We start from the raw sequence: 22,056 nt of genomic DNA, 5'->3' as shown, positions 1-22,056 counted from the left end.
TATAATATATAGTCATGTTTTGAAGTCAAACTAAGCTGTTCCTTTTGTATTTAATGGTTTTCCATTTGAGGGATTTGCAAAAAACTGCAGTGCATGATGGGTAGGATCTAAAGGCTGCCTAACGTCCTCATCCGTCTGACGACTGTTGCGTATGTTGGTCCAGAAAGTAATTCAATTTCGCTATGCAGCCTACGTTCTTAAAAACTGCTTTTTGTTGGATATGGCCCGATTATATGCCGTGGACATTTTAATTTGTTTGTTTGCAATTTCGCCAGGTAGGCTACCTTCTTTAAACTGCGTTTTGTTAGACTACATTTTTCGGGATGTTGTATTGTAGTCTTTGTAAATATGTATATAGTTTAGCCTAACCCAGCCACTTAAGGGAGCAAGCCAGCTCAGCTAGGTGCCGGTCCCAAGCCCGGATTAATGGGGAGGGTTGGCGTCAAGAAATAAACAGACTATCTCCACTGCATCACTGATGTCAAAATGTGAGAAATATGTGGTTGTATAAATAAATGCGTTAAAGTAGGTTAATGATTCTGTGCTGTCTAAATTGTATAAAAAGTGTGGCTACATGACACTTGAATGGGCTATACCCGAATGCATGGACGCATTTTGAGAATATGTTTATGTTTCTTTGACATCCACTTTCACTTCAAGGTGGGAATTGTGACACTGTGGCCATCTCTCCCAAGATGAATTCCTGAGTTGTGAAAGAGCATATCAATTTTTTTAATATGGTTACTCTCTTCCTTGTAAGCTGCTGCACTTTATTTTAATTTTTGAAATCACACAACGTTCACATATATCACATATATCCTCTGGTATGTCGCATATCGTATAAATAATCGTAGTGGGCCGCCATGACCAAAAAATGCCAGGGCCATTTTTTGGTCCCAGTCCAGCCCTGTTCATATTAATCTCTATGACAAAGAAAATCAAGGAGGATGTTACCCTGCTTGGACTGCGGACCCTGGAGCCAGGCCTGGGGCGGGAGCTCGTATGCGAGCACCTGGTGGCTGGGCCTCCACCCATTGGGCTTGACCAGGCATAGCCCGAAGGGGTAATATCGGTTCATCCCCCTATGGGCCCACTACCTGCAGGGGGAGCCATGGGGGTCGGGTGCAGTGTAGAATGGGTGACAGTTGAAGGCTGGGGCCTCAACGGACTGATCATTGGCTACCAAAACTGGATATCGGCACATGGAACTTTTGGTTCCAGAGCCTGAGCCTGAGCTGGTGCAGGAGGTAGAGAGATACCAACTAGATATAGTTGAGGTCACCTTGATGCCAAACTCCTGGAGAGGGGCTGGACTCTATTCTACTCTGGAGTTGCCCATGGTGAGAGGCGCTGGGCAGGTATGGGTCTACTTATAGCCCCCCGGTTTGGTTCTAGTGCGTTGCAGTTTACCCAGGTGAACGATTGAGGGTCGCCTCCCTTTGACTTTGAGTCAGAGAAAGGGCTCTGACTGTTGTCTGTGCATATGCTCTGAACACCAGTTGAGAGTATTTGGCCATCTTGGAGACCTTGGAGGAGGTGCTGGAAGGTGCTGCTAGGGAACTTTAACACTCTTGAGTGTAGGAGGAGTTTGTTGAGGTAAGGTCTACTGTATGCTGGGGTACTGGAGAGGAGGGTCCATTAGTTGAACCTCGGATCCAGGAGGTTACTTACATGTTACTTATGTAAGTAACAACAGTGAAACCTGGAGGGGTGTTTTAGAGAAACTGCTCACCTGATCTGAACCCGAGCGGTCCTCTGTTATTGGAGTTTATCCATAACGAACACCATGTTAGAGCATAAGGGTATTCATAAATGCACCTGGCACCAGGCTGTAAATTAATGGTCAATTGTGTAATCATGTTATCAGATATGCGACCATATATCTTAGATACTCAAGTGAAGAGAGATACTTCGGGGAAGATGGTGGCACAGGAGGTAGTGCTATCGTTTGGCAACCAGAGGGTTGCAAGTTCAAGTCCCGGGTCCTCCTGACCCCATTGAAGTGTCCTTGAGCAAGACACTGACCCCCAAATTGCTCCCGGTGTGCAGGTTGGCACCTTGCATGGCAGCCTTCACCACTGGTGTGTGAATGTGAGTGTGGATGGGTGAATGTGAGGCATGTATTGTAAAGCGCTTTGAGTACTCGTAGGAGTAGAAAAGCGCTATATAAATGCAGTCCATTTACACTGATCACCACCTAGTGCTGAGTTGGATTAGATGGCACATATAAGAACCCCAATAAGAATAGTTTCTCTAGACAGGAGGCATCTTAAAGCTGTCATTACCAACAAAGGCTGTTTTAAATAAATTTCAGTAAGCGTGTTCAAAACTTATTCCCTGTGTCATTTCACTTTATTTCACATAACTTAATCTATGTACTTATTTGTTTTGATTTCTTTGTATGTGTGGATTACTTGGGTTGTTACCGACATCTGGTGTAAATTTCATGTCAATAGATCCTTTAGAAATATATTTACTGAGAAAAATGTTGACGCGTTCAATACTTATTTTCCCCGCTGTATACTCTGGGCAGAACAATCTGCTGCACTTTGGGGCCAGATGGCTTTTGCACCACCCTATAAAGCAGACCACCTATGACGTGCAGTTTTGGCCACTCCCTCCTCAACAACATCACCTCCCGATCCCCACCAGGAACATGAGCAGGTAAGTGCCCCTTCTTAACTGTCTCCTTAACTGAGGATACAACTGGGTCAGCATCCTGAGCCTTACAAAGGTCAGTGCTGCTAAGCAGTTCCAGGCACCCCACATCCAAGCGTGCTGGAAAAGCATAACAATCAGGGACAGCTCCTGGTGAGGCCCCAAGGTACTCTGCACACTTAAACTGGGTTCCTTCTATTTCCCCACAAAGTACCTGCTTGCAGAGTACCTTAAGGCTCTCAGAGGAGATCTCTTCCCACTCTTTCCCCTTTCTCTGGAACATGTTCCGCGATAATGCGTCTTCGTCGATGCGACCAAAAGTCATAGGTAGACAGTGCAGCAAGCCAGCGATGACCGATTGCATTTAGCTTTGCTGTAGTTAGTATATATGTGAGAGGATTGTTATCCGTCCTCACTGTGAAACTCGCACCATACAAATAATCATGGAATTTATCGGTCACAGCCCACTTGAATGCCAAAAACTCAAGCTGGTGAACAGGGTAGTTCATCTCAGAGGAGCTGAGCTTTTGACTAGCGAACGCGACTGACCTCAAACTCTCTGTACTGCTGATTCAATACTGCCATGAGAGCTGGCATCAACATGCAATACATAAGGCTTGGTAGGGTCTACAAAAGCCAAAACAGGTGTGTTAATAAGACAATGAATTATTTGCTTAAAGGCCTGGGTGCATGACTCATCCCATCGGTCCCCAAAGGGCTCACTGACTCTGAAATATGTTTTTTCGTTCTGAACTCTGGCAGTCTTCCTCCCTTTTTGGGATGGAGGATAGCCTTTGGTTAGTTCAGTAAGGGGTCGAACTATGATGGAGTAGTTCCTTATAAAGCGACGGTAGTAGCCGCAAAACCCCAGGAATGACTGTAAGGAGGACAGATCAGTTGGCTGTTCCCAATGAGCTACTGCCTCAACCTTTGCAGGATCCGTGACAGTGCCCTGTTCTGACACAATATGGCCAACATATGTTACCTGTGACCGGCAGAACTGGCATTTATCTATAGACAGTTTCAAACTGCTCTCCTCTAGTCGGTCCAGAACCTTAAAAAGACGTTCCTCATGCTGCTTTAATGTCTTTCCAAAAACTATCAGATCGTGTAAATATACATTCAACCTCCAATAAGTTCATACTACTGCCTTCTCCATAAGCCTCTGGAATGTTGCAGGAGCCCCTGTAACACCCTGCGGCATCCTCTCGAACTGGTAAAACCCCAATGGGCAGATAAAACCGGTCTTCTCTTTATCTTCTTCCACCATTGGGATCTGATAGTACCCACTGTGTAAATCCAATACAGAAAACCACTTACTCCCACTCAGACAATCACTCAGCACATCATCAATGCGTGGCACTGTATACTGATCAGGCATGGTGTGACGACTTAATGTGCAATAATCTATGCACATACGTAACTGACCAGATTTTTTCCGAGTGATGACTATAGGGGATGCATAAGGGCTCCTTCATTCCTTTAACTCTTTCCCTGTCGTCGCCTAGTGGTTCGGATGCATACGTCCAAATTTTCAATAACAAAAAAATATGACGTTCAATAAAAGAAACAAATGTATCAAATCAACCAAAAACGCTTGTTACACTACAAAAAACCTTTCAGATAATATCTGTAGAAAGTTGCGCAATTTTTGTGCCATGGTTTTTTTGTAACAAGTAAAAATAAAATGACCATGGTAGCCATCTTTAAACGGGTCGAGTGTCAGTTAGTAAAATATAAGTGTTAATAAAATGAAAACTAAGCACTTCAAACTATTTCTTTCACGGCCAATAATTCATAAACCGTCACAGTATTAAGACAAAACACGCATTTTTCCATAAATATGACTGTAATGCTCTCAAATAGCTTGCTCACTCATCGCGGAAAAATGTCAGTCGGCATTCTGTACATTCGTGCAATGTTTTTTATCTTCGGAGTTTTAGAAATAAACCAATGAATAAAATGACAAAGTTACCCTCGTTTGAAAGTTTGATCTCTTATGTACATAAATAAATCACTGTAATCCTTCATTGTCAAGTATTTTTTCAGATATATGCTCTGCTTCCCTGCTAGCACATTATTTTTTACGCACTGAACCTTTGCCCATGGTTATGTTTCACCATAATAAACTTTTTACATGAACATCAAATTACAGTGTCATTTGCTTCATCCAATAGAGGTGTGTCTAAGGTTTGCAAAATGGTATGGGATGTGCTGATTGGGCATTGTTTTTCGCACTGGGGACATGAATGCGCAAATTATTCTCTGCAGGTGCAGTATTTGTGGGAGTGTCTCCAGTACGCATTGCGCACGTAGTCTCCGTGAGTTTACCCAGTTATTTTTGGACAACAACTTTTTTGACTGAAGAAAAATGACTCGGATGACTTTCACTGTTGAGAAAGCACAGAAGATGATTTTGAAGAGTGGTTCGGGGGAAGAAAGTGTCGCTTTTATCCATTGATTCGATGGAGGAGGACACTTTTTTGCGCGGAGAGGATGCAACGCTCGACATAATTACATTTATTTACAGTTTACATTTTACTCTTTTATTCTATAGATTTTTATAATTCCGTGATTCAGCAAATTACAATTAACATTTGCTTTGGTAACACTTGTATTGTGGTACATTGGGAAAAGTTCCGCATCGCCTTTGTCAAGCTTTGAAGTGTGCAAAGTAATGCAGCGCTTTTGGCTTTCACTTGGGCAAAGTTACGCGGGGCTTTGTTTGGGCAAAGTTATGCGGGGCACTTGTTGGCCTTGTTTGAGCAAAGTTATGTACAGTACTTGTCGGCTTTGTTTGGGCAACATTATGTATGGTACTTGTCGGCTTTGTTTGGGCAAAGTTATGCGGGGCACTTGTCGGCTTTGTTTGGGCAAAGTTATGCGGGGCACTTGTCGGGCTTTGTTTGGGCACAGTTATGCAGGGTTAGGGTTAGAAACAAAATGTTTCTTATGACCCATAAGTGGTAATGCATTTAGAAAGAAAGACGCTATCCCAAAACACTGCTAGTTACACTGTGGCCAGTTTGGATAGGTTTTGGATAGGTTTGGCACAAGTCGTGTGAATAAAATATAGATTTTCCTACAAATGTGTGGTGATGATGTGTGACAAATTGTTACTTATGACCTATAAGTGGTAATGCATTTAGAAAGAAAGTTGCTACCCCTGTTGGAGTCAGAACTCCGCCAGGTCCGTTGATGAGAAGAGATTCACTGCACAGTCGAGGAGTAGTTGCAAGTCACCAGTTTATTCTCTGACAGATTGCAATCTGGGAGCAACCATCTGACATACATTCAGCATGTACAGTAAGAAGCTCGAACCATAGGTGTCGGCTCTAGGTCTTTATAGGCCTTTTGGGGTGTGGCCCCCCTTTTCTGTACTTTTCCACCTACGTGACTACCACATACATTGACATTTACTCTAGTTAGTGTGTGTGCCTGTTCCCAGAAAAGAGTAAAAATAAGTGTCAGCTACATGATCGGTTCCTGTTCTCTTACTGTCGGGAACAAGGTCCTCCTGACCTGCTCTCTTGTCTACCAGTTCCCGTTTTTAGTGTCTGCATTATATTAGACACTGTGTTATTAAACATTAGTAAATTAGTATTGGCATTATTGTATAACTAACCCCTCAATTTCATCATGCCATGCTTTAAGCTATATTCTCCTTTTCCTCTATTCATTGTATGTTCTTTATAATTCTATTGAATCCCACACCCCAAAAAACACTGCTAGTTACACTATTGCCATTTTGGATAGGTTTCAGATTAGTTTACAGTCATTGACAAAAGTCTTGTCACATAAGGACATAGTAACTTAAAAAGGCATACAACTTTATTTCTAATCAATCAATTGTTACATTGAATGGATCAATTTAATGCCAAGGGCTTTCACATTAATAACTGGGTACAAAATGAAACAGTCAAAAAGTGTCCTGATGTTCACAGCTTGTTAAAGTCCATAACACCTGTTTTTGCAAGGACAAAAGTCTTGTCATGTCTTTTAATTATTCAACCAATCACAAATTAGAGGTTCACCTGTGACAAATATTGTAATGAACATAATCCCAGGTGTGTATAAAAAGAACCCCAGCACACCAGACCTTCACTTGAAGTGCAACCTAACTTCTGACAACATGCCAAAGATTCAACCACAGACCAAGTCTGCTGCTGAGGTGGCAGACATCGTTAATGTATCCAAACGTCAAGTGGAAAGGATTAAAAAAAGATATGAAGAAACTGGTGATGTTCATGACAAGCCCAGGTCAGGCAGACCCCGTAAGACAACTCTTTGAGAGGACCGTTTGTTGCTTCGAAAGTCCAGGGCCAACCCTTTTTCAACTGCAGCAGAGCTACATCAGAACTGGTCACCAGAAACCGCTGTATCTACAAGAACAGTTTCTCGAATTCTCGCACGCAGTGGTCTCCATGGCCAAATTAGTGCTCAGAAATCAGCATTAACAAGAACACAACAAAAAAGCATGTTGAATTTGCCAAGGCCCACAGCTTGCAGCAAGGATGGACAGAGGCAAAGTGGCAGAAGGTTGATTTTTCTGACGAATCATCCATTGAACTACATACCAAATGCCGCAAATACTGCAGGAGACCTGTTGGAACCCGCATGAACTCAAAATTCACCCAGAAAACAGTCAAGTTTGGTGGAGGAAAAATCATGGTTTGGGGTTACATCCATGGGGGTGTTCGAGAGATCTGCAGAGTGGATGGCAACATCAACAGCCTGAAGTATCAAGATATTCTTGCTGCCCATTACATTCCAAACCATAAGAGAGGGCAAATTCTGCAGAAGGATGGCGCTCCTTCTCATACTTCAGCCTCCACATTGAAGTTCCTGAAACTGAAGAGGATCAAGGTGCTCCAGGATTGGCCAGCCCAGTCACCAGACATGAACATTATTGAGCATGTCTGGGGTAAGATGAAGGAGGAGGCTTGGAAGACAAAACCAAAGAATCTAGACGAACCCTGGGAGTCCTGCAAAACTGCTTTCTTTGCCATTCCTGATGACTTCATCAACAAGTTATTTCAGTCATTGCCAAGACGTATGGATGTGGTCCTCCAAGCTCATGGGAGTCATACACTTTATTAATTTTTTTTTCCAAGGCACCATGACTTTATGTTCTGATGTTATTGTAGCATGTTTGTGTATTCTAAATGAAATATATGTATAATTTCTACATTATTTTTGCATATGACAAGACTTTTGTCCAGGCAAAAGTTGACCTTTGTCCTAATTACATGACAAAACTCAATGAATGATGCAAAACTTTATTTTGGTATAATAAGCATAATCTAGAGGGCTTTGCCTTTTCTTATAAGCCATTTCTGATTCCAACTGATTAACTACAGGTCAAGTTATTTGTTGTTCCTACAACTTGGTTAAGCGACAAGACTTTTGTCAGGCACTGTACACTGTAAAAAAAAAAATCGTAAAAAAACGGTAAAAAGTCTGGCAGCAAAGTTGCCAAACAGTTACTGTTAAATTACGGTTAAATACCAAAAGTTATTTTACAGTACATCTCTGTAAAGATTTACAGGGCTTTCCCTGTATGTGTGCTGTAGTTTTACAGACAAATTTTGGTAAAATTACAGATTTGCACTTTTATAAAAAGATCTCTAAAATGTAAAAAGGCATCAGAATGCTGTGAAATAAACTTGAATTTCTATAATTTAAATGTTTGATATCTTTTAAATCACAGCATAGTACTGTTTTCAAATAAAATTGTTTCATTTATTCACAGCATATAACCGTCAAGGTACAGATTTGTATATTTAAAACAAAAGATAAATAATGTAAATTTACATTTACTTTACCATTTTTTAAAAATCACATTATCCTGGGTAAACAAACATTACCTGACATTTTACATGCATATTCTATATATTTACAGCTAATTTTTGTTAAATTATTATTATTAAAGCCTTTAAAAAACTGCTCACTGTTTTATCTGCAAGATCTCCTTGTTATAATACAGAACATCATAAGTAACACAGAGAAAAGAAATGTAAAATTACATGCAATTGTTGTTATATAACAGTATATGGTCTGTTTGTTAATGCTATTAAGGACAGTGGCTACAGGGATTTCCAAACTGTTCAAAAAAGCCCAACAAAAACACAATGAATCTTATTTTTTTATTTAGAACATGCACCAACAGGTAAAAAGGCACAGTAACAATGAGCACAAAAACATAAAAAACAATACATTGAATAAACATAAACATGTGAATAAAGTATGACAGTACTAATCACCTCTTGTCTTACATGTTATTAAATGCCCTTCCCTCTTAGTAGGAGGTATAATCATGCAAGTCAAGCGAAAAGCAATGGAAACCATTTAAGCCATGTTAGCACAGTACAAATGGATTTTCATGGTAGATGATAGAGTTCACTTTCCAGGAAAATCAGGAAACATTGGCTCTGCATTAGTAGTAACTTCACACACTTTGTTACCATTAATGACCATGAGGAAAAAGTAGTAACACTGATTTCAACTCTGAACAAAGGAATGCATATACAGTATGAGAACACTACCATTGTGGCAGGAGTAATGGTACTGATTCAACTGTTGTAATAAAAAATCATGATACTTGTGTGATAGCTATAAATATAGAAAGGGCGAAAAATAGATATCATATTGATAATAAGCTGGAGCTTCAGGTCCGTAACACTGTCAATTCAGTCTTCTAATATTTCTGTAAAGCACTCCAGGGGCATTTTATGGGTCACTGTTTAAATGATCAAGTTTTGCAAAATAGCATTCAATGCATTCAGAATTAAAGTGCATAACAAACTCTAGTGACTTGAAAACCACACAAGGGTCATTCGCTTAAGCTGTTCCTGCTAACATGGTGGCACATGAAATAGTGATGTGATGTGAAGAGCTCTATGAATATGTATTTGAATTAAAAATCAAAAACTACAACAATAAATATTCAGGAAATTTTCTGCTCCAAATTGTGGTCAGTGGGATTCTGTTGGATTTCTGCTACTGGGTTATGCAGCAACACAGTTATCCAGAGCTCAAAACAAACAAAATGAAGGTGTCAGACTGGCCTAGTCACAGCCTGATATGGTAGGACTTAAACAAGTGGTTTATGCTTAAAAAACAAAAACCATTCAACATACGAAGATCTAAATATATTAAGTAGGAGTTTTATATAAAACTAATTATATTAAAAGGGAACAAAATTATAGCATTACAGCTCATTTCAGTTTGTGTGAGCTGTAGCATCAGAATATGCTACAAAAAAATTACAAATGAACTGGGGGTTCATACAGATGAAATGGGACTTGGATTATTAAAAGACAGTTGCCTTAAAAAGTACTCCATACTTTACTACATTGTAAATTAAATAGATGAGATTAAATGCATAAAACATTTTTGCCGTAATGACTAAGAAAATAGTTTTTTGTTAAATATTCAGCAAATTTATATAATTTTTTATATAAAACTGTGAGAAGCTTAGTGAATATGCTTCCAAGAACTCTCCGCTGTAACTGCTAATAATGGAACGTTCATATGGAACTGAATTGCTGGTCTGAATACTTACATAAATGTAAGATTTCAGTTTTTAATATTTAACACATTTAAAAATTTAAATTTACATTATTTGAAATTATATTTACAAAATATACAAAAAGTAAAGGGGCCTGAATACTTTGAGGCAGCTGTGTATGGCATTAAAGCTCAAAAACAAGATCAAAACTAAATCAATACATTGGTTCTGAGCTACATTCTTAAAACCAGCTAAATTTTCCACACCCTTTGCATCCCACTGCCAACCATGCCTGATACTGCACAGTAATGTTGCTGTAGCTCATAAGGTTATCATGGACATTTTTATCAACATCTTTAACCTGCTCTCACTCCTAGCTTGTTACATATAAACATTTTGCTGCTTGGCTTAAGTCCATTTATTGTGCCAGTAAAATGGAAAGGGTGTTGAACAACTTCAGAAGTTGAGACTATCAAGTATCACAAATATGTGACTGTTTACTGTTACTGCGCTCAGTCTTTGTTAGTGTTCATTCACTCAGCCTGAGCAGTTAATCTTTCTGTAGGTTTTCCAGCAACTTTCAGAAATATGTCCATTTTAAGACGGTTGGTTTAAAGGTGAAGTCTCAAGTCTTGGAAAATTCATGCCACTTTCTTCCATGACATTTTATGTCACAATAATTCCACTGACAATCTGTGAAAAAATAGAACCAGACATTGTATGGAGCAGTGAGCAGCCAGTCACTGACAATATGCACACTACGTAAATGTATTTGTTTAAAGCATTGCAATCTGTTTTTAGCATGATCATTATTACAGTACGTAAAAAAGTAGTGGATAGTCGTCATTGCTATTGTTTATATTAGTATATGTATCTAGATTTGGTGACAGAATATTTGTATGACTGATTTAGATGCAGCTTTTCTATAACTCAAACATTAATATTCAACAGCTTGTTGAACATGGGTCAAGCTCCTATAGAAAGACATATATAGTAATAAAACAAAAGAAATAATAATGTCCAAACAATTATCAGAGTTCCAGGTTCCAAAAATGTAACCTTAGCACCTTCAGGTATAAAAGTTCAATAATAATGTCCTTGCCGCACAAAAAATAAGAAAAAAAGTACCTTGCATCTCCATGGTCATTCTGATTCACCATAATCATAAGTTCTATCCTCTCCAGGTGCGATGTCCATTACAATTTTCTTCATTTTACAGTTTGGGTCAATGTGGTTGTCATTTACTAGTTGGCAAAGGGACTGGTCCTTCTGGGCAGCGTCAACACTAATGAAACAGAAGAAGTAAGCCTATAACAAAATATGATGGCTTCACTGCGATACATATACATTTAAAATAATTAATAGTAAATTTCCTGTTCCGTATTAAACAGGTTTTCCATTACATTCTTCATTATTTATGAGATCACCCCTGTACTCTGCTACAGAATCTCCTCTCTCAAAAGGAACAGAACTAAACACTCCACGATCTATGGACATAAATAAAAAATAAAATAATACAACAAATAATAAACATTGAAAGATAATATGCCTTAATATGAAATTCTCTATAGCAAGAATTTTAATTCACCCTTGTATGAATTTATGCATTTGACTTCAAGTCCCTTCCCTGTGAAATATGACATCATCTTTGGGACTTGGTCTTCTTGTTCGCCTTACTGATTCAATTTGAGAAATCCTGTCTGTTGTGGGTGAACAAAAAAAATTAACGTTATTAAACGGATGCAACGTTGCCTGGTCCAATTCTATATGTGCCACAGTATAGCTAATGTTTACACTTGTTTAGACATGCTGTATAAACCAGCTATCATCCTAGCCACTTAACCAGCATGCCAGCTAGTTAACTGGCACGTTATAACAATTATAGTGACGGTGGATATACGTCTAAAACGTCATCACACACAAAAAAATATTCTAGCACACAAAGTCCTCCAGCAACGCATACACGTCATGTTATTAGATCTACAAGCGTCTGATATGAAATATGTTAGCCAGGCTAATTAGCAAACAGATGTAAACAGTAGTAATGAGCAAGCTAAGTGGTAAAACAAAGTCTTAATAATAGCAGAACGCTGTAACAGCAGCATTAACGCCATACACGAGTATATAAAGCTTACAGAATTTTCTGAATACTGCTAAGAGCATTAGGGCCACCTTAAAACGGGAAAAAACGTACAACAGGTTTTGAAATTAAACTCGAATGTTTCAATAAAGTCAAAATAAACTTTAATGATTATATTTGAGATAAGATAGCTTTCGAGATTATTAATTTCCACTATAACCACTGAAGTTTATTTCTACTTTAAACTTGAAAGTTTCAAGATCAATCTCAACATGTTTTATTTTTTCCTTTTCATGTAGCCTTAATAATCCTCCTAAGTATACCTATGTTTATCCATAGTAAATAAGCCGCTCTTTAATTAGGTCATATTAAACTACACGGCAATTAATTAGCCAGCAAGAAAGCAAAACATGGCACCAGTCACATGAACTAAACTGAAGATATGAATATAAAATAAAAACGTTGTGTTTAGAATTAAATACAATTTCTTACCGATTTTTTTTGCATCTTCGTTAGTAGATCTTCAAGTTAACCAAATGGAGATGATGAAGGGATGGCGCGCCAAATGACACGTGGTTTACGAGGACATACAATTGCGCATGCGCCCATATTATCCAATGAGGCTCCAGCCCGCCAATTTTGTGTGTAAGTGAGCCTGTAACGTGAATCTTGCTGCAGCAACAAGACCCAGCTGCAGGGGCACCGGACACTGGAATATCAGGACTCTTTAGTGCCACCTGTCTGACAAACAGTTGAATAAACACTAATTTCATTTTTTTTATGGCAGGGTTGCCAAACTGCAGTCCTGGAAGGCCGAAGCCCTGTGTAGCTTAGTTCTTTCCCTGTTCCACCACAAATGATTCAGCTCAAGAGCTATGTGGTAATTAGTACAAAGAAGTTGAATCAGGTATGTTAAATGAGGGGAAACCCAAAAATGTGCAGGGCTCTGGCCCTCCAGGACTGTAGTTTGACACCCGTGTTCTATGGCTATCACCATGCATGATTTGCCAAAATCCATTTGTGAATTAATTCACAAACCGATCTTAGTCTAACACCAGTGTTGTTTCTGACCTGACTTTTTAGGTGTTGTGAAGTATTTTTTAAGAACTATGAATACAGCGTAGCCATCATAACGTGATGATAACGGTAAACTGTATAAAAAGTACATTCAATCAGGACGTTACCTTTCCTTGTTGACAATAAGCGTGGACTGGAACTCCTGTGCAGCCAAATTCTACGGCTGGGCAGAATATGTGAAGATTTACCAGCAGCCCTTCTGGCGCTCAGATTCAAACGGATGAACATCGGCTATGGATTGGCTGAACAGCCGCAAAGTTGCCTGGGAAATCACCGTCTCGTCTAATCGCCAGACATAAGTGCTTGTTTACGCTAGCTCTGTACGTTAAAGGATATTAAAACATAACAGTCTAAAATTATTTACAAAATCACTGTGTACCGTCAATGCAGAGTAATAGTCAGACAGACAAAAATGCATATTAAATGTTGCATGGAGTATTAAGCAAGTTTCCTGACAACAGTTGACATCAGAATAATTTCCTTGCTTAACAAATATTGTATTATTTCTATGCTGTAAATGGAAATCCTAGTTTGACATGTAAAGAACATACAAATAACTATAATACCGACAATTGTTGGAACTTGGGTCTGCCACCTTTACTAGATTCCTTAACCCTGTATGTCATTTCACAATCGGTTAGTCTGTACGTGTGCGCGGGAGACGCCCCACCCTCCACCCCCTCAAAAAAAGTGTAGACGCGCGGGAAGAGGAGACGTTCAGCAGAAGACGTTCGCTGTTCTAACTAGCTGGTAAGTCGTAATGTTGTACTGAATCTTTAATTTATCTGTGTAACATTAATACTATTTGCAACGGCATTATTAGCTAGTAGCGAAGCTAAAGCGTAGTAGTAATGATAGTAATGGTGATTGTAAGTTTACGTTAGCATGTAGCCCAAGTTTGCGCCTCGTGTAATGAGAGACATTCAGGTTGCAGCGCTGTTCATACGACTTTATATGACTTTATGCTACTATTTTAAGAATACAAACTCGGTTTAGCTATTGTACAGCGTTACTATAAGACCGTGAGCAATTGACTAATTAAAAAAACATTGAACCCTTAGTTCAATTCTTTAGCTTAGCCTCGTGCTTATTGGGACAGTTGGGCATACATGTATTAGACTTACTATTACTATTAGTACTATTTTCTTTTTAAGCTTAACTGTTAAGCTATTGTTTTATAATTCCTTTACAGTTGCAGTGGCAGAGCTGCTGATTTAAAAACAGGTCAGACTCTTGCACGTTTTCTTTTTAGCTTCTTTTTTTGTTGAAATGTTTATTTTCAGAAGAAAATAAGGCAGTAGGTGGTTTGGAACCGAAGAAGGGACGTTTTTTAGCACAGCATCCAATTTGAAAAGGACAGTTTTAGAGAATGGCTAGTAATTTTGCATGTCAGCGTTGTGGAATATCATTGAAGACACTGAAGGGATATGTCGATCATCAAACACTGCATAGACATGAAGCAAATGCTCAGTATCCATGTAGTTTTACTAACTGCAAGCAACACTTTCTTAAGTATAGTGCTTTTAAAGCACATGTGTACCGCAAACACCGGTCATCTACTTCAGAAATTCCTTATGTGTATGTAACTTTAAAATGTGGGATCTCAGATTGTCAGATACAGTGCACACAATTGAAAGACCTTCTTGCACACCTAAAATCACACCTCCTAAACAATGAAATGGTGACATGTCCATTTTCAAATTGTGACAAAACGTTTAAAGTCAGGTCATCATTCTCAGCCCATATCTCAAGAGCTCATAGGCAGGACAAAGAGTTGAGCATTGCGCTTACACCATCTGCGCGACAAAGGAGTTCAACACAAGAACTGTGTGAGGATGAAAGCTTAGATTTTGAGATGGAACCTGATGACATTGCAGATGATACAGAAATGAGAACATTGTACACCAAAAATCTCTGCATGTTTATTATGAAACTGCAAGCAAAATGCCTCATTCCATCATCAACAATGCAAATTATAATTGAAGAGATGAATAGTTTGAATGATGTTTGCCAGCAGTTCAACAGGAAACAGATCAAAGACATACTGTTATCTCACACAAACTTGTCAGGGTCTGATGTGAAACAAGTGATTACTTATTTAGGAGGAACAGATTTGCATTCATCATGCAGCTCTCATCTATCAACTGAGTACAGAAGAAAAAAGTACTTCCAACAAAACTATCCCTATGTGCAGCCACAAGTTATTCATCTGGGCACAGATGAAAATCGCAGAGACTGTTATGTGCAGTATATCCCTGTAATGGAAACGTTAAAAGAACTGTTAAAAGACCCTGCTGTATTGCAAGAGTGTTTGAAATCTCACAGTAACACTACATCTGTTGTATTGACTGATGTTTGTGATGGATGTGTCTTCAAGTCAAATGGCTTATTTTTGGAGAGTGGTTTAACCTTAAAACTGATATTGTACCAGGATGCATTTGAGGTTGTAAACCCTCTTGGGTCATCAAGGAGAAAACACAAGATGGTTGGTGTTTATTTTACTCTAGCAAATTTTGAGCCATTCCATCGTTCTTGTGTTGACAACCTTCAACTTGTGCTTCTTTGTTCAGAAAAGGACTTTAAATACTTTGCGCATGACAATCTGTTTTCAAGGATGGTGTCTGATTTACAAAACCTTGAGAGAGATGGATTTGTCATGGAGTCAGGACAGGTCGTGCGGGCCACTATTCTCTGTATTGTTGGAGATAATCTTGGCGCGCACACCATAGGTGGCTTTGTTGAAAACTTTAGCAGCACAAGTTATTGCTGTAGGTTCTGCACTATTCCTACAACAGAAATGCAAAATGTGACAAATGAATTTCCAGTGAGAACAGTTGAAACCCACAAGGAGACTGTACAGGAACTACATGACACAGAGGCAGTGAGCATTAAGGGAGTAAAGTTTGATTCAGTTTTTAATGTTCTTTCCAGCAGAAAAACTCAAACCAAAGCATCACTACCTCAGCCACTATCCCTCCTTGATAATCAAGCTTGGTCCTCTTATAAGGTTATAGACCATGAGGTTTGAAAGCAAACACTCATACTTCAAAAGATGTGCCAGGAGGACACAAAACTTCAAAAATGTCTGCCAAACACTTGCAAACAACCATCAGTTACTTCAGACATACCTGAACTCAAGTTCTTTTTTTGCACCGACTTTACAAGTGAAACACTCAGCTGCTTACCATCCTGAGTTGTACAGTGATGTAGTGCGTAATGCCATTGAAGGTAGCTTGCTCCCACATCCTGATTTGGTGTCCACTGAAGTGCAGTTGAAGGGTACTCTGTATAAAAAGAAGTTCTTCCTTTGCATAAAAAATGACGAGTGTGTGGAATTTGGAAGGATTGAACTGATTCTGATAAAGGACAAGCTTGTCTATTTCCTTTTGAGTCCATATTCTTCTGCATACCTGCCGCAGTATGGTCTCTATAAAATCGAGGAAGCCACAAGAGCAATGTTTTGCATCAGTGCTGACCAATGCTTGGATTTCTATCCACTTGTTGCATACAGTCTGTGTGGAATGACAGTTCTCTCCCTGAAACACAGTGTTGAGGATCAGTAGCTTTAACGAATAGTGGAGACTAACTACTGTTATCCAACATGTTGACATTCTCTCTCAGTATCAGACGACACAATGAAATTATTGTTCAATATTGAGTGAATAGCCTGCTTGCTGTATTATAGAGGTATAATATGCTTTTTACTGATCTACAGACTAGCATTGTGTTAAATGTACAGAAAATGTGCTCAGACCTCATGGTTGATTATCTAAACCAGGGTTTCTCAACCCAGTCCTCAGGGACCCCCAGACAGTCCACATTTTTGCTCCCTCCCAGCTCCCAGCCAATCAAGTACACAGAATACCCGGTACAGGTGCACAGGGAGCTGGGAGGGAGCAAAAATGTGGACTGTCTGGGGGTCCCTGAGGACTGGGTTGAGAAACACTGATCTAAACTGATGATGTGTATGCCATGTTTCTCTGCAGTGATGGCTAACCTTTCATCATCAATCTCAGATTGTATCTGAAGTGATTCCAACCTATAAAGTTCAGTCTGTACTGGATATTTTTGAAAACCTTGGTGTGAGAACAGCAGAGGATTTCAGTTTTGTTGAACCAGATGACCTTGTTACTGTTTTGAAGAAAGTTGAATCAAGGAAGCTTCTTTTTCACATCCGAAGTAAGTAAACATGACTTAAAATTGCATGTTCATTATGTCATTCAGCTACACCAAATGTAATCTCATGTAACAGTTCAGAAATACATGTTATCTTCATGAGTTAGTTTTTTGTTGAAATTGTGTTAGAAAAGTTTAAGTATGATCCCTTAGAAGCTGTACAGTTGGTAACACTCTTACATTATAGTGAGAAGGGATTTTAGTTTTTTTGCACAGACTATTTGAGTGACCAGAATAAATATTACGTCTTATCATAATGTAGTTCATTTAAGAGCACCACAAACTGCAAACTTAATATTAGTTTCTACGTTAATGAAGGTCAATTAGGAATGGTAATCAAATACTGGCGACTGGTGGACGTTAGAAATTTATTAACTATCATTATGGCAAATAGCAATATAGGTACCGTGGTTGACATTTAAAACAGTAATTGAATCTTGAGTGTATTTTCTGCAAATATCGAAAATATCTAAGTGATTTTCTGATCATGTTCTATATGATGGTCCATGTTCAACAATGCAATTACTTAACTACTGTATAGGTTCCCTGACATCCCAGACAGAGGTGGATGAAAACAGAAGTGGTTGCTCTGTCACAAGCTTTTCTGCACCTGTTCTGTCACCCCTAAGTAATTCAACACCATCTTCTCATTATGCCATTGGCAAGCTAAATTCTTTCATCACCATTACCTTTTATTTAATGCAACAAACCACAAGTATTAAACCACAATCCTTTTATACATATCTCTCCAGATATGTCCATCCATTCAGGAAGAGATCATACAGAAGACACCTCTTTTCCAAGCTCTTCTGCAAGCTCATCTTCCCCGGCCAGAGAGAGACATTTTCTCAGAGGTAAATGATAATACAATTATGATGACATATGTAACAGGGTGAGTTCACAAAAACAAGACATCTTTCTGCTACTATGTACTGATTTTGTTTTACTTGTCCACCTTTTTAGACATCTGTGTTGTAATTTTGCCTCTTCCACACATAGCTCACAGCAATGAATAATGTAAAAAATTCTTGAAGCTGTGTCACTACTCTGGATAAATCTGTGATCCTTTTTATTGGAACTACTACTGAAAAATAGAACTTAAAAACAGTTGACCTAAATTGTTTTCACATACGCACTATGGACCATGTCTGGAGAATCAGGTCAGGACATTTTGCAGAGTTGAAGGTGATAATCCAGGCCAGACAGCGTTCTCACTCAGGGAAATATCATGTAATGTCATTCTTCAGTCCTTTGAGCACCACAACCTTAAGTCCACTAATCTTCGTTGTACTGAAGTGAAGGCTGAATCTCAGTTGTTCAATCTCAAATCTGATGTCACAAAACAATCTAACTGTATGGACCATACAAGAAGGGATGATAATGTGTTTTTAAATGGCTTTGATGGCTAGATCCTTGTCATGAATTAGGACTTTTTAAAACTATACATAGTTAAAACAGAGCAGGTTAATTTCCAGAGTTGGTCAAAGTGAATTCAGTTCTCGTCTGTGAGTATCTTAAAATAGCCTTTACTATATTGAATACTTAATGTGTTTTTGGTGATTTAAATTGCTCCACAGACACGCTCAGCCCATCATGCAGAGATTTTCAAGAGGAAGAGAGCTCTTCTGCAAATTCACATTCTGCTTTAATGCATAGCACCTCCCCAAATACAAGTAAGTATTTTTGTGTGGGGTTGCAGGAATAATGATCATGAGTGGGGGGTGGGGGTGGTGGTCTTAATTTAGTAATCCATGCACACAGTTTTTTTCACCCCAATGCACCTCCCAGGCTCTGTAGTCTGGCTTTCGTTATACAATAAAAGAAGAAACTATTGGGGAGACAGCAAGTTAGTGTGTGGTCAAATTTTATTCCAGTAAGCAATTGCCAACCTTTTCACATTACTGAAAAAGATATGTATCCATTCTAATACATGTATGACGCAGAGCTTAGTGTGTAGCATGATGTAGCCTCATTTATATTATTGTCTATTACAGGTATGTGTGATGATAATGTGATACCGTCCACCAGTACTAAGGAGACGGGACCGCCAGTACTAGAGAATGACTGGCACTTTAAATTCCAGATACCATGGAACACCTTGCCTACACACATAAAAAACACTCTCAAAAAGGAGGAACGGCCATCTGGAAGGGACAGAAGAGAGATTATTAGGCTGGTGACTGCAGAAATCTTAGCTGTATGCAAAAATCCCTTGAAGAAACACCTGAGTGAAATTGCTCGCAAGATGGTGTTGGCCTATCCAAAATCATTCAAGGATGTAATTGAGGGTCAGATTGTGGGAAGTGGGTATGATTCAATTACAAAACAACTGCAGTGTCGAGTGGACAATTTTAAAAGAGTGCAGCCACCAAAGATCCTTCAAACCAGCTCTGGTGGGAACACCACAGAAACAAAGAGGAGAAGGAATGCATATGGATGTATTGACCCAGAGCCACATGTGTCATTAAACACTGAAGCACAGAAACAGGAACTACAGAGAATGTTCGAGGAAAATGACATGGACCAGAAAAAAATTGAGAGATTGATGATGTATACATTTGCCTCCCAGAGAATGGATGTTTTAAATCAAAAAGACATACAAATCTTAAAAGAAGAATGGCCTTACCTGTTCCACACAACTGGATTGAAAGCCCACTTCAACAAACTTACTGGCATTCATGTAAATGAAGAGTTTGAAGAGGCCATGACCAGCAAGTTCAGTCGGGTCCTGCAATACTTCAGATATATACATTGGGAAAAAGGAAGTCATGCAGCAAAACTTCTTAGTGAAATAGAGTCTGCACGTGGAGATTTGTCTGTGGTTGTCCTAATGTTGTTGCTTCACTTCAAAGAAGATGAGAGCAAGTTTTTCATTCAAGTTGAGGACACCTGTGTGTCAGCCGAAGTAAGAAGAGAGGCTCTTCCCCCAACCCCATGCATCGTGGTGTGTGGTATGTACTGTTTGATCTTTTTTCTGTTGCTGTGTATATATACAAGGCGTTTACACTTTTAGTAAAAATCGGATTATTTCAGTTCTTAAAAAATCTTAAAACATAAAGCCAATACTTGTTGTTGGCCTTATGTTGTTATCGTTATTAGTATTTTTACCTCCAGCTTTTTTTTCTGTATATCAACAAAAAGTGTCATGATGTAACATTATTTTCTCTTAAAATGTAACAGATTAATCCATTTCTGTTTAAGGCATACACCATAGCAGAATTCTAACGATATACTGAAATTAACTCTTAAGTACATTTTGTTTCCAGAAAGGTTGATGTTAATATTTAGGAAACTTTAAAAGAGCTTGACCTGCAAAGCCTTGCTCTGGTTGAGGGTGGTCCTCTTCATCATATTGATGTCTAGAGTTTGATTTAACATTATGCATAGACAACAGCCCAGTAGAGATCTTAAGGCATTAATTTCTGTTCTGGTATATTGTAATATGTTGTCTTATCCTGAAAATGTGACATAAGCTCCTATAGCCAAGCTAAAGTCTGTTTCCTATACTTTCAAAGGAGACAGCCATTTCACAGCAACAGGCTACATGGTAGCAGTGGATCAGGTGGTTGTAATGGACAGAATATCAACATTGTCTGAAGCTGTGGTTAACATGTTCATGATGTACTATGTCATGAATATTGACTACCCTGCAGAGGCTGGCATCACCTTGGAATTTCTTCAAAGGTATTTCTTTTTTTGTTACCTGTAGGTGTTGGACTAACATTTCACAGTGGGGGCACAGCTTCTATTTTATAATGTGTGGTCAAATTGTTTTAAATGGCCTTATTAGATATGCATATATTTATGACGTAATTAAGACTGCTCTATGGTCACTACAAGAATCTGCATAAAATATTCATCTGTTTTAATAGTATATTGATTAATAATAGTCAATTTTACAATATGTTCCAGTCTTGTGTTTAAAATTATACTTTAAAAATGATCAGAAAGTTTGTCTGCAAAATTGTGTTCTGACTTCCTCTAAATAAATTATCATTATTTTTAATGCACTGTCCTGCCAATAGGTGCATCTTCAAAATCAACCCTGACAATGGGTCCAAAGTGGAAAAGCAAGAAAAAAGAAAAAGGATTGCAGTGAACCCCAGGGTCCTTTCTCTTATATCCAAAATGTCGGAATATGACTGGATGGAGTGACTGGTTTATTGTTTTATTTTATTTTGCACATTTGAAGCCAGCTCTTTACTAAGACATTTGAGGAAGATGCTACACCATAATTTTGTGTTTCTCTTAAATGAGTTATTACAGTAATCTGTTTAACATTACAGTATGTTGACGCATTTTTTGTTCAAATGTTCAAATAAATACATTTTATAATGTCAATTTGTGTCATGTAGTTTGTGTATAGTTATTTAATAAAAAGTGAAATTATATCCACTGATCCAGTAGTCATTACAGTTTGACAAAATTTTTAAATATTGATATTTCTTTATAGTTCAGGTAGATATAAAATATTGTAACATAAGCAAGTCAGTACTTTAGTGTTTTTGTCACTAGTTTTTTTTCTGTGAAGAAATGGTACATAATAACTAAGTGA

General features: G+C 38.5%; 2 long non-coding RNA genes across 2 annotated transcripts; one reads left to right on the top strand and one right to left on the bottom strand.

Annotated features, from left to right (window-relative positions):
• The first annotated feature begins 43 nt into the window (after window positions 1-43).
• LOC111853741 (uncharacterized) lies at window positions 44-21,842 on the top strand. Its single transcript, XR_011993455.1, has 11 exons — window positions 44-275; window positions 2,534-2,664; window positions 12,765-14,075; window positions 14,518-14,549; window positions 17,312-17,504; window positions 18,043-18,129; window positions 18,254-18,355; window positions 19,079-19,174; window positions 19,496-20,452; window positions 21,017-21,185; window positions 21,527-21,842. It is a non-coding gene; the product is annotated as an uncharacterized lncRNA (long non-coding RNA).
• Window positions 10,735-12,840, bottom strand: LOC140593213 (uncharacterized). The gene is made up of 4 exons (XR_011993459.1): window positions 12,741-12,840; window positions 11,757-11,868; window positions 11,297-11,453; window positions 10,735-10,861 (listed from the first exon to the last, which is right to left on the bottom strand). It is a non-coding gene; the product is annotated as an uncharacterized lncRNA (long non-coding RNA).
• Window positions 21,843-22,056: the final 214 nt, after the last annotated feature.

The sequence above is a fragment of the Paramormyrops kingsleyae genome, chromosome 10 (assembly GCF_048594095.1).
Source record: "Paramormyrops kingsleyae isolate MSU_618 chromosome 10, PKINGS_0.4, whole genome shotgun sequence".
Classification (NCBI taxonomy): domain Eukaryota; kingdom Metazoa; phylum Chordata; class Actinopteri; order Osteoglossiformes; family Mormyridae; genus Paramormyrops; species Paramormyrops kingsleyae.
Note: the sequence above shows the minus strand (reverse complement) of the source record. Positions and strands in the feature narration are given on the sequence as shown.